Source organism: Manduca sexta, unplaced genomic scaffold (genome assembly GCF_014839805.1).
Source record: "Manduca sexta isolate Smith_Timp_Sample1 unplaced genomic scaffold, JHU_Msex_v1.0 HiC_scaffold_2052, whole genome shotgun sequence".
Lineage (NCBI taxonomy): Eukaryota > Metazoa > Arthropoda > Insecta > Lepidoptera > Sphingidae > Manduca > Manduca sexta.
The window spans coordinates 13,183-24,695 of NW_023592978.1; the positions used below are offsets into that span (position 1 = coordinate 13,183).

At 35.9% G+C, this 11,513-nt stretch overlaps 1 non-coding gene and 1 pseudogene across 1 annotated transcript; both read left to right on the forward strand.

The window, feature by feature from the left end:
- The first annotated feature begins 285 nt into the window (after window positions 1-285).
- Window positions 286-5,900, forward strand: LOC119191873 (annotated as a pseudogene).
- Window positions 5,901-8,289: 2,389 nt separating this feature from the next.
- Window positions 8,290-8,362, forward strand: Trnat-ugu. The gene has a single exon. It is a non-coding gene; the product is annotated as a tRNA-Thr (tRNA).
- The last annotated feature ends 3,151 nt before the right edge of the window (window positions 8,363-11,513 follow it).

Below are 11,513 nucleotides of genomic sequence, written 5' to 3' on the forward strand. Positions count from 1 at the left end.
AAATCTTATAGTAATGCATATTTACACAATATTATTATGGACATAAAAGAAAAAAATAAGCTTAACACGCTTAAATTTTCTATACATTAATTGCTGTGTTATTTTTTTTAATAAAGTGAGTAACTAGAATCGAACAATAAATAGAATCCTTCGGCGGCCATTATCGTGGCATCATCATCACGCAGCCACAGTGGGAGCTTTTCAGTGCTACGGGGAGGGGTCGGCGCGATGGCGGGACGGGCGCGGGGCGGCCGACAGCCTCCGCCTGCCAGTGCCGCGCCGACTGCGACGCAATCCGCGTGCCGCTGCTTTGTCGCTATCAAACTGTACAACTTGCTAATCATAACTGAAAAGTGTTTTCATTTGTGTATAAGTTGATTGAAGAACTGTTAAGGATCGCTTTCAAAAGTGTTTTAGTTTGACTGATTATTGGGTACTATCGTGGTTAGTGTGGTGTCACGTGTGTTTACGAATGAATGTGACGGCGTAGGCGCTGCCGCAGCGAGTCGCACTCTCCGTGAGATATTCGTGCGTGCGCAGGTCGTTGCGGCCATGCTGCATACCTGAGGAGAGCGAGTGCGCGACTCTGCGCGAACGGGACATAGCGAGCGCTCCCGGTGCGCGTTGACTTTCGCTGACGAGGAACAGACCTTGCAATGTTTTTGTCGGTGTCATGACGAGGATGGGGCGATGGCACGTGGCGCTGGCGGCGCTGGTGCTGTTCTACGGCGCGCGCGTGAACGCCATCGCCGAACAGATGCAGTCCCGCGCCGTCGATACCGGCGTCGACTTGCGAGTCCCTGAAGATCAGCCCGCCGGAACTGTCGTCGGAAGAATTCCTATAAAACCTGGTTTCACATACCGATTTAATGAGCCGCCTAAGGAATTTATCCTCGATCCAGTATCTGGTGAAATAAGGACAAATGTAGTTTTAGATAGAGAAACGGTCGACCGCTACGCGTTTGTTGTGTTGTCTAGCCAGCCAACATATCCTATTGAAGTGAGATTACGGGTAACAGATGTGAATGACAACTATCCGGAATTTCCTGAAGCCAGCATCGCGGTTGCTTTTTCAGAAAGCTCTTCCGCTGGTACTAAATTACTCCTGGATGCTGCAACAGACAAAGATTTAGGAGAAAACGGTATAACTAATGATTATAGAATAGTCGATGGTGATATTGAAGGAAAATTTCGGCTTAATGTTACAGTGAATCCAAGCGGACAAACGTCCTATTTACATTTAGAAACTACTGGTAAACTAGATAGAGAGACAACAGACTTTTATGTACTAAATATATCAGCACGTGATGGTGGCAATCCTCCAAAATACGGGTATCTTCAAGTGAATGTTAGCATTCTAGATGTAAATGACAATCCTCCTATTTTTGATCAAAGTGACTTTTCTGTGTCCCTAAATGAGAGTGTACCGCCTGGGACTGTAGTTCTGAAGGTTACTGCGACGGATAGTGATTTAGGAGATAACAGCAAAATAACTTATGAAGTCACTGACACAGAAAAACAATTCTCAGTGGATCCTGAATCTGGTGTCATAACAACAATAAAGAAGTTAAATTGTCCAAAGTACTGCAGCAATACTACTTGCAACATGACTTGTGTACTTACTGTTATTGCTAAGGATCACGGAGTACCGCGGCAAGATGCAAGGACATACGTCACTGTCAATCTAATAGATGCAAACGACCACGATCCCGTGATAACATTTACTTACGTGCCCTCCACTGCCAGCTTCGCAACAGTTGATGAGAATGCTAAAAACGGCTCTCTTGTAGCGGCTATAACGGTTACGGATCTGGATGCGGGATTAAATGGCATTACTAGTGTAAACATAGTGTCTGGTAATGAACTAAATCATTTTCGCTTGGAGAATTCTTCTAGCGTGTACATAGTGCATGTAAATGGAATTTTAGACCGAGAAGAAATAAGTAAGTATAATTTAACAGTTGTTGCTACGGACCGAGGAACGCCACCTCGTACTGCTACCTCATTTCTAGTGATTCATGTCAATGATGTCAACGACCATGAACCAGTATTTGAAAAATCTGAATACTCAGCGGTATTATCCGAACTTGCACCATCGGGAACTTATATTGCCAGTATTACTGCTACTGACGAAGATACCGGCGTCAATGCTGAAATATACTATGACTTCTATGACGGAAATCAACAACAATGGTTTTTTATCGACCATTTGACTGGATTAGTAACAACAAAGTCCATTTTAGATCGTGAGATACAGGGAACTGTTGAATTAAATGTTTCCGCAAGAGATGGGGGTCCTAATCCAAAGTGGGCATACACTAGACTAAAAGTTACTATTTTAGACGAAAATGATGAGGCTCCAACTTTTCCACAAACGCAAATTAATGCTACACTTCCAGAAAATATAAAGGCTATGAAAGAAATTCTTATTTTGACTGCCTCTGATTATGATCAAGGCACAAACGGCTCTGTTTCGTACTATTTGCCCATGAGTATAGAAAGGAAATATCCTGACACATTCGTTCTAGACCCCATTACTGGTCAGCTTAGCACAATTATTGAATTAGATAGAGAAAGAATTTCTATGTATGAAATTCAGGTGCTTGCCAAAGATCAAGGGTTCCCTCCACAATCATCTACAGCTACAATATTTTTAAAAGTGCTAGATGTTAACGATAACAATCCAGAATTTTATCCCCAACGATATATCGAAAGTTTAAACGAAGAATTAGCTCCCGGTTCGCAAGTTTTACAAGTAAACGCTTTTGATTTAGATGAGGGCGAGAATGCCCGTATAATATACAAGCTTGAGAGCGGTGGAGATGGATATTTTGACGTGGAACCTTGGACTGGCAATGTCATTTTACAAAAAGACTTCCGTAAGTCATCAGAAACTATGTATACATTAAAAATATCATGCAAAGATAAGGGTAATAGACGTGCTTCTGTAGACGCAATTGTCGAAATAGTTAAAACATCACAGAGCAAAACTCTCCAGTTTGATGGATATAATGGCTATAACTTCAAAATAGTTGAAGACGAAGGAACATCTAAACCTGAAACTGGTCGATACGTGGGCAAAGTGAGTGCTAGAATATCAAGCGACACAATATCTTATTATATTTTGGAAGGGGATACTAAACATGTTTTTAGAATAGATGAGAAAAGTGGTATCATAACGACTGATTCGAATGTTGACCGAGAGGACAAAATGACTTACCACTTGAAAATAATGGCCAAAACTGGAGTCGCATACGGTTTCACAACTGTAAATATATCTGTATTAGACGTAAATGATAATTATCCAATATTCATCGAAGATAAAGATGAAATTCATATACCAGAAAACACGGCAGTTGGACAAGAAGTTTATTTTGCCAGAGCGACAGACCGTGATTCTGGTTCTAATAGAACCATATTTTATACGCTGAGCTATAACCCAGATAATAATTTTCGCATATCCGATACAACGGGTGTCATATATTTAAACAAACCAATCACGAATGAACCTAGCAGCGTTATATTTGTCGAAGTTACAGCAACAGATAATGGCAGTCCAGCTCTTGCTACTAAGCATTCAATATCTGCAATCATTGATGATGTTAACGACCATACACCAGTGTTCGATCATACGTCATATGAAACATCACTATTAGAATCTACTTTGGTCAATACAAGATTTTTTGCCATCGCTGCTTCAGATGCTGATTTAGGTATGAGTGGTCGAATATCTTATTATATAGAAGAAGGCAATACAGACGGTAAATTTGGAGTGTTTCCGGATGGATATTTGTATGTTAAAAAGCCTGCTAGATCGGGGAAGAGCGAGATTATTATTCTCTGACAATTGTCGCTACGGACCATGGTAAACCTCCGAGATCATCTCAAGTTCCAGTTGTAATACATGTACTTGACGAAAACGATAACAGTCCACAATTTACAAATACTACATTCATATTCAAAATCAAAGAAAATGAACCATCCGATACCTTTGTGGGTAAATTAACAGCAACTGATAAAGATATAGGTCGTAATGCTGAGTTAACATTTTCATTACCGATTGCACAAAGTGATTTCAGAATTGATCCTAGAAATGGATTCATAAAAACTTTGAAATCTTTTGATAGAGAGGTTTTGGCACGCAACACCGGCCAAAATTATATTACTTTAACAGTCACTGTTAGTGACAATGGAAAAGTGAAGTTGTCGGATTCTGTTAGGGTAACAATATACATAACAGATGTGAATGATAATGCACCTGTATTTGTTCGAACTCCTTATAAAGTGGAAGTTTCTGAAGGCGCAGCTGTGGGGGCTTCAATAATGAGAGTTTATTCAACTGACGCAGACGAAGGCTTGAACGGTGACATATATTACAAGTTAATAAGTGGAGACGACTTTGGAAAGTTTTTATTAGACGAAGCAACAGGTCAACTACTGATAAATAAGCCATTAGATCGAGAAACTCAAGACCACTATCAACTTACAATTATGGCGCACGATTCAGGATCTTCTGTACGTCTTTCAGCAACTACTACTATTATTGTTGATGTTTTGGATGAGAACGATAATGCACCAGTATTTACCCAGACACAGATGAAAGTGTCTGTTCTAGAAACCGAGCCTGTAAATAAGAAAATAATTAAATTCCATGCAACTGACGCTGATTTGGGTATAAATAGAGAATTACAATTTTCGATAACTTCAGGAAACAGAAAAGAGGCATTTTTCATCGATAGTTATTCGGGTGAACTCTTTTTACACAAACAACTGGATTACGAAGACTTAACGTCTTACGTCTTAAATATTACTGCTACAGATAATGGAAGTCCAAGTTTATCATCTAGTATATCATTTATTGTTAATGTCATTGATGCAAACGATAATGCACCTATTTTTACAAACACGGCTATTGTACGGCAAATCAGAGAAGGTATTCCGAAGCATACTCCTATAGTAACTGTTACAGCAGAGGACCCAGATTCAGGAAACAATGGAAAAGTTTATTACTCAATAACACACCAAGACCCCAACGACAACAGGCGGCACTTTGCAATAAACAATATTACCGGTGTAATACATACGTTGTTGCCTATCGACAGAGAAAGCATTGACACGTTTAGAATAACCGTGGTTGCTTACGATCGAGCAGAGCCTCCGTCAGCTAGATTATCAGCTGAAAAATTAGTAACTGTGATCGTTGAAGATATTAATGACAATGCCCCAATCTTCGTGTCAATGAATGCCGCAGTAGTAAGCTCAGAAAGAATGGGCCGTAGTGCAAATAGGGGAATATTCATTATGAATATCTTAGCTCGTGATTTAGACTCGGGGACCAATGGTTTAGTCACTTATAAGCTTATACATGGCGGAAATGACCTATTCGACTTGCATAGGAGTAATGGTGCATTGACTCTACGGTATCCTCCGGCGACGCCTGAGGCTAGGTGGAACCTGGTTATAAAAGCTACTGACGAGGCGGTGTTGAGTGAACAAAAAAGTACCGAGACATATCTCAGTGTAATCATGGGTGGCACTGAGCTTGAAGGTGTAACGTGGACTAATGTGGAATCAGTGTCTGTTGCCGAAAACGAACCAGCCGGTACAGCTGTGCTAAATTTGACTAACAATTATAAATTAGGTTTAGAATATTATATAGTGAATGTGACTGGTGATGGAAATCAGGTGGATAGATTGTTCGACATTGATTCTTCCTTGGGGATATTGTCAACGGCAGTTTCCTTGGATCGTGAGGCCGGCATCGATCGATATGAAGTAGAAATCTGTGCTGTTTCAACAGGAGCACCGCTGAAAACTACAACAACAAAGGTAATTTCATTTTAATAATAAATTTTATAGCACGCCGTAAATAATAAATCAACGATGACACACAGAGACTGATCGTATGATCTTATTCCAACATTCACTAACAACAGCCAGCAGACAATCAATTAAACTTCGCAAAATCGTCGGTAGAAGACAAAACATCGGCACCGTACTGTTGTTAAAATAAAAATAAATTTAAACGAATGCTCGTTAGCGTATGTCGGCTGGCGAGGTCTAATCGGGGGCTCTAAATTACGATAAGCCGCTTCTCACAAACGATATCAAACATTCGTTCTGAAACCACCTAAAGATTACGGTAGGTATGTGAAACATAACTTTCGTTTGTAATTCATGGGTCAATATTGCTGCAATCAAAATAAGAATTATTAAAATACGTTTATAGTATTTTTGTTGTTAGGATTGTGTATCTCAATATGCCATATCAATATGCTATTGTAATATGTTAAATACGTAATACAGTGATCAGATGTATCATATTATACCTTTTATTATGGAAATATTACAACAGCATACTAATAATTGTTTAGTTTATTATCTCACAATTTATATTGGTGCCGTGTTGTAAAATAATTAAATATTGTTTTAAAAAATAAAAAAAATTGTAAGGACATTATGCAATAGGCTAGAAATTATAATGTATTTTTATTCAAACGAAACTTTATTATAAGCGTTACAAATAAAAAAAAATTGTTATATATAATTCACACCTAAATATTAGGTACAAATTACAATAACATAAAATCATAATATCAAGAAAGATAGCCTAAAGTGCATTAAATACGCCTACTTTGCTTTGCTCGTTATTTTTGTGTAGTTCCATAATGTGATAAAAAATATGCAAGATATAATATAAACATGCCCTACCTACAAAGTTGTTAAATAAGGTAAAAAAATAATATTGTTCATTCCTAAGACGCATGAAATAAATATATATTTTACAAACTTTAGGCAATGGAAACATCTCCAGCCAATGTTTCACACAGAAAATCATAAACGTCAAATTTCCTTTGTACCTCTTATACAACCGAGGCACTTGTTGAGTTTGTTTTTGGGTGTCTGAGTAGCGCTAGGCGAGATATTCTATTCATGATTGGCCGGTTTAGTATCATGTTTTAAAATTTCAAGTGACTCAACGTAATTTGACCTTCGCACCATAAAAAGAGGAAACATTTGGAGTCGCAGGTTCAGACGTTATTTTGTTATTTCCCAAGCTGAGAAATAAAAAGCGCCTGAAACTGGTCCCATGCTCGTAAAAGATCTCGTCGCATTACGATTACGATACTGTTCCTCACCTTTTGACGCGCGCATATAAAATGTTTAACCTGAAGTATACGGGTGTGGTTAAAGTAGTCTGCTGCTATATTGTGTTACATTATTTATGGCACCAATTCAAGAGAATATTTAATTTTTTATACTGAAAAACTTATGTCGGGTTAAATTAAATCATAAAATGATAATATTACTAATATAACTAGTATATAGTATATAAAATGATAATAGTACTAATAGTAACAAAATATACGGAAAAATATAAAAAAATATATAATATATGGCTTTACAATGGGCGATCTCATCGCTAAAAGCGATTTCTTCTAGAAAATATTAGTATAGACGGAAACAAATATCCAAAATATATGGCGGTATACAAATAAACATGAGATATGTACCTGGAAGTTCATCTTAAAATATACTAGGAGGTAGATTTCTTTGATGAAAGAATCTGGGTAGCATTGCATTGTCTATTTATCAAACAGCGTTCAAATGTGTTTCAGTATGACTTTCATTATAAATTGTAGTCTATAATTATTAGACACTAGCTGACCCGACAGACGTCCTGTCTTAACTATGTATGCGCGCGTGTATTCTGTCAATCGCTGACAGTTATTTCAAACTACTGACAGTTATGTAAAATTAATATTGTCGTTAAGTTTTCTTAAATTTTCCAATTTTCCGCGCAATTTTTGGAATTTTTTCTTTCATAAGAACCTTCTCCTGACAATAACAAACACAACAACAAAAAATTTGTGAAATCGGTCCAGTCGTTCACGCGTAATGGCGTGACTAAGAGAAATATGGATTAATTTTTATATATATACATATATACGTGTGCTCTGCAGATTGGGATACACTCGGATTAATTCATAACAGTGCCTGAACTTTCGAGACATAGGCAATAGCTTATCAAGAAAAATCATAGACAACCTATAAAAAGACATTTACACTTTTGTTAACCTGTAGAATAAATCTTAGGTATTATTTCGAGCTATTTTAGATTTTTCTCGATTTGTCTATACACTTCTATTCGAGATGGTCCCTCTCTCCTCCATCCTATTCCTTTCCCTCTCTTACCATTTACAGCTAATATGCGTATGATGTACTACCGTGTGATGGACGGTGTGGCTCGATAATAGATATAGACAAAACGAATGTGAATCTAAAGTAACTCGGATAGCTCAGAAGGAAGAGCAGTTGACTTGTAATCAAAAGGTCCCGGGTTCGAGTCCCGGTCCGAGCTATTTTGGATTTTTCTCGATTTGTCTATACACTTCTATTCAAGATGGTCCCTCTCTCCTCTACCCTATTCCTTTCCCTCTCTTACCATTTACAGTTAATATGCGTATGTTTTTTTTTAAATTGAATAATTAATAAATAATTTACACAAATTAATGTCTAAAACAAACAAATATAACAGTACCTAAACTTTCGAGACATTTTACACAAAATAAATTTCTGAACGCACACATGTATAGTTGTTACAGTACTTGACAGGATTGGACAACAAATGTTTGACATGTAATAAACAAAAATGAGCATTTATTAAAATGATTAAGTATTATTACACATATTGAGTTTTCATTGTTTTTAAGATGTATTCTGCTATTCGGGGCGGAGACAAATCCAACGAATCAATAACCGTGAAAATTGGTTCAGCAGATCTCGAGTTATAAGTGTTGTAACAAACCCGTCTTTGTTTTATATATATAGATTATGAAACGTAGCCTCTATTATATTATATATATTATTATTATATTCTCATCATGACCCGAGCAGTTTAGTGCCATTGACTTTGTTATTTAGGGTTCGGAGTGGTGTTTCTTCTGTTTATAAGCAGTTGTTTAATACTGGATCAGGCAAGCGACTCCATCGACCAGACATTCAATCGTATAAAAAATAATGTAGACGATCGGGACGGTACTGTTAAATTTCTTTTCCAAAAATGTATTATATGACACATTATTATGTTTTTTCAAATTACCAATGTTTTTATATTTTCAATCGCATCCGTGTTACATTATCACATGCAAAAAATATTATTGAAACCCTTCCTGGCCCGAGAGATGTTTAAACCGGCCTATAGTTCATTTTAATACTATCACAATATTCCAACAATTTATTGATGTTTATGTTGTACAAAAAATCTATATAACATCTAGTACAACATATTACATAAACTTATCTTAATGCCATCTACATACATATAGCTTATAATGAGTAATTTAACTGGTATTTTTTGTAAAAAAAACTGTTCGAGAAATTATAGCGGCTGCGCCGTAACGTCAGTTATATACTTTAATGTTGTCACCACCGTTAATCGCCGAGCCGAATATCATACTCGTTACAAAAACGAAAAACCTTTATTTTAAAATGCGTATATTATATTGCATTCGAATTTGAGAACATTATAAGAGGCTGTGTTGTCGCTGCGAAAAAACAATTGGCATTTGGCAAGGAATGTAATTTCGCATTTCAATCTATCAACATAAATAAATGCATTTTTACGGAATTTGGTATAGTTTTAATTTATTCTTATGTATTTAAAATCTACGAGTATATTTAATTTTTATGGGATTTTAAATGATCAATAATATTTTTATTCTGTATTTCAAAGCAATAATAAAACCGGCTTTCGTCGAAATTTGCTTTAATTCAGATAAAACGAATTCACCGATACACAGTACACATTGTAGACAAATTCTGTTGAAAGAAAAATTAATGCGTGATTTAACTCTTATTACTGAATGGTCTACGAAGTGTAACGTGGATTGGTTTTTCATTGATAGTCTCCATGCCGAGTGGTGCGCCTGTTGACCGAGACAAATATATGAGCGATCCGTAAATATTTGTTTCGGGTTTGACGTGTGTACCTTACCTTAGTACTTCGTTCTGGATATACATGACACTAGATTTTGATTTAATGTAGAGTTGGGTTATTTCTCTTAAACTCTCTTGGGTTGTGATTTAGCAGATCTCAAAATTTGAGCAGTACAATACCATGCAGTGGCAGTCGATTGCAATTCATACGTTAGTCGTCATGACAACGCAATGCTTAGAAATCACTAAAATAAATAAAGTAGCATGATGTTTCGTTTGCAGTTGGTGTCTGTTCTTTGAATTGTAATAATATGGGACTATTTTTAACCTACTATGGAAAATTGTATTTGTGTGAGTGTTGTGAACCTGTCAGCTTTAGTAAACCGATTTATTTACTAGCTTTTTCTGCGTTTTTGCCGGCGTGAAAGTTTTTTCAGTATGAAAGTTTATTCCTCTACATATTTTTCTTGAATAAAAAGGAATCTATGTCCTTCCCGGAGTCTCAAAATATCTCCATGCCAAATTTTATCGAAAACAGTTCGGTAGTTTTTGAATTTCTTGCGTTTAGACAAACAGATACGGTGGAGGATTTTGTTTTACAATATGTAAGTATAACTTAAGATAGCTCTGCTACGGTTTTTTATAAGTAGCACAGCTTGTTTAGTAGGTTAGCGACTTTAAACTATTTAATGTATTTCTCTAAAAAGCGTAATAGTTATAAGGGTAAACCTCTTTGCGGTTAGGTTACAAAATGTCATTACCTCATCTCAAGTATAAAATTAATACAAGCTTTAAATCACTACATACCTATTAATTATAGTCGTCACTCTTTCCAAATGAAAATAAGTTATGACTGAGCGCTCTACGAAAACAGTCATAATTATAAATTTCAAAACCTCAATTACTAATATTATTTTTGTTTTATTACCAGTTTTTATGTTGGTAATAAGGCAAAAAACCAAATGGCTATTGATTTATATCAGCATCATATTTTTTGTTAAAGACAACTGGGCGATAGGATCTGCTTATCACTTTTAGAAATCTAAAGAATGTAACCAAATTATGAATTTCAATTCATAAAATTAGTAAATTTTAGATAGATAGACTCTTGATATGCTTACAAACCCAATAGAGTTGATAATCCTCTTCTCTCTCGCAATTTGGTATATAATATCAACACACGTATGAACAACAGTATGAACACACGTATAGAATATGATTCGATTTTACTACTTATAGATTATTGGCGAACATTAGCAAATTACTTGTTCATAGAATTCTTAAGTGTCTATATATTTAATAATTTCTAATATTAACAAATAATTTTCATAGTAATTTTAGTAATATGCTAAAGACGAATAGACATCCCAATCAAAAACATATTTTTTGATATTTATTTTATTTTTAGTATGGAGGCCAAGTCACTTCCATTGAGTGTTATCATTTTTACATTAAATTTAAGCATACAGCATTAATAGGCTTCCAATAATAATTAGATTATAATAGGATTTTTTATACTTCCGAAGGTTTTTCATACTTTTATAGGATTTCGAGAATACATAGGTACCTAATTG